The following is a 2,814-nucleotide window of genomic DNA, read 5'->3' on the forward strand; positions in this document are numbered from 1 at the left end:
TGCCTCGATCCAGATTGGATCGGGAGGGGGGAAGGTGGCGACGTGGGGGGGGAGTGGGAGCGAGTGGGTTAGGGTTTGGTTCGGTGGAGGGATAAAGGGAGAGGGGTGGATCGGATGGGCCAATTGGGCTGCAGTGGGGTCGGTTGGCCCAGGGGATTAGAGGGTTTTCCCCTCTATCCTTTTGTTAGTTGTGTTTTCTGCCTTTTTTGTATTTTCTTTTCTTTTTATTTAATCTTTCAAATTGTTTTTGTTTTGTAAATCATATAGTTAGCACCAAAATTAGTAATAGTAGTTATACCACTAGCATAATTATGTTTGTAGTTATAAAAATAGGTTTTCAATAATTTAATCATTTAAGAGATGTTTAAATAATCGTTTCAGCTACTGTTTTACTTATCTTAGAACAATTAGTTACTTTATAAAAATGTGGTTTCTTCACCAAAATAATGTATGGATTATTTGTCGCAAACGGACATTTTAGTTTTAATGTTTTGAAACTTTTGTTGTTTAACTTGATTTTCAAATTTGAATTTGGATCGGTTTTTGAACTAACCCAAGATCATCTACTGTGACAGAGGTGACGCGGCATCATTAACGGGGTTTACTGTAGCCTAATTATCCGGGCGTCACATCGGCCTCACAGGCTACTACCAGAAGTTCATCCGGGAGTTCGGCCTCATCACGGCTCCGGTCACGCGCCTGCTATGCCACGACGCATTCTCTTGGGATATTGAGGCGACCGAGGCGTTCGAGACCCTCAAGCAGGCTCTCACTACGGGGCCGAACCTCCAGATGCCTGACTTTGACAAGCTCTTCATGGTGGACTGCGACGCCTCGGGCGTGGGGTTTGGCGCCGTCCTACATCAGGGCGACGGGTTGCTCGCGTTCTTCAGCAGGCCCTTCACCGCCCGCCATCACAAGCTCGCGGCCTACGAGAGGGAGCTCATCGGCTTGGTGCAGGCGGTGCGCCACTGGCGGCCGTATGTATGGGGGCGATCGTTCCATATCCGCACGGATCACTACAGCCGCAAGTTTTTGTTGGACCAGCACCTCTTCACCATGCCGCGGCATCAATGAATCAGCAAGCTCTTCGGGTTCGACTTCACCGTTGAGTATCGTCCGGGTCGCCTCAACACCGAGGCGGACGCGCTGTCCCGCCGCGACACTGACCACGACATGGACGACGTCGACACCGCGGGGCGGCCCTTCGCATCTGCTCGGGACCTCCTTCCCCTTCATCGACGACATCCACCGAGCCACCGTTAGCGCCAAGAACGCGCAACTCCTCCATCAACGCCTCGCGGGCGGCGACCTGGAGGAGTTGTGGCGGCTAGACGATGGCCTGCTCCTGCACGGGCGCCGGCTCTTCATGCCCGATCACGGCGACCTCGTCACCAGGCCCTGCTGCTGGCCCACTCAATCGGCCACGAGGGCGTGCAGAAGACCCTCCACCGTCTCCGAGCAGATTTCTACATCCCCGGCGATCATGCGCTGGTGCGGACTGCATGCGGTCTTGCGTGACGTGCCAGCGCAATAAGACGGAGACATTGCAGTCGGCGGGGCTGCTACAGCCCCTTGAGGTGCCCTCTCACAGGTCTGGGCGACATCTCCATGGACTTCATCGAGGGCCTCCCCAAGGTGGGCGACATGTCCGTCATCCTTACGGTGGTCGACCGCTTCTCCAAGTATGTGCACTTCATCGCGCTCGGCCATCCCTACCACCGCCACCTCCGTCGCGCACGCCTTCTTCGACGACATCGTCCACCTCCACAAGTTTCCTTCCTCAATCGTCAGCGACCGCGACCCGGTGTTCACTAGTCATGTCTGGCGCGATCTGTTTCGGATGGCATGTATGAAGCTGCGCCTCAGTACGGCCAGTCCGAGGTGGTCAACAAGGTGATTGCTGTGTACTTACGTTGTGTTACAGGTGATCGCCCACGTGCATGGGTCGACTGGCTCTCTCGGGCAGAGTACTGCTACAACACCTCCTACAACTCCGCCCTGCATGCCACGCCCTTCAAGGTGGTCTACGGTCGCCCTCCACCACCCATCTTGTCGTTTCAGCCTAAGATGGCCCGGACTGAGGCGGCGGCCGAGCTTCTCCATGGCAGGGATAAGATCCTTGCCGAGGTGCGCCAGCGTCTTCTCCTGGCCCGGCAGCTATCCAAGAAGTACTACGACGCACACCACCGCGAGGCAGAGTTTGCGGTGGGAGACTGGGTGTGGCAGCGCCTACTCCACCGCACTACGCAGTTACTGGAGCCGCGCGCTAAGCACAAGCTGGGTCCCCGCTATGCTGGGCCGTTTCCGGTGCTGGAGCGCATCGGCAACGTCGCCTACCGCCTTCAGCTGCCCTCTGGCGCTCGCATCCACGACGTTTTCCATGTGGGCTTGCTGAAGCCTTTCCGTGGCGAGCCACCGGCGGCCACGCCGGACCTTCCTCTGACTTCCGAGGGTTGTCTCCTTCCCGGTCCAGCAAAGGTTTTGAAGGCCGAGCAGAGCCGCGGTGTTTGTCGCTTATTGATTCAGTGGCAGGGTCTTCCGAAGGAGGACGCCACTTGGGAGCACCTCGACGAGTTCCGCAAGCACTTTCCCGACTTCCAGCTTGAGGACGAGCTGTTTGCGCAGGCGAGGAGAGATGTTATGACCGGCATACAATACAGACGGAGGAGGCCCAATGGTGCATGCAGTTAGGGGCTTGGCCCAAGTTATCTTATTGTATTAGGGGATTAGCCCAATTATCTTATTAGGGGCTTAGCCCAATTATCTTATTAGAAGGATTATATAAACTCATGTAAGGACCCGTTTTGGAGT

This window comes from Triticum aestivum, chromosome 1B, assembly GCF_018294505.1.
Source record: "Triticum aestivum cultivar Chinese Spring chromosome 1B, IWGSC CS RefSeq v2.1, whole genome shotgun sequence".
NCBI classification, from domain to species: domain Eukaryota; kingdom Viridiplantae; phylum Streptophyta; class Magnoliopsida; order Poales; family Poaceae; genus Triticum; species Triticum aestivum.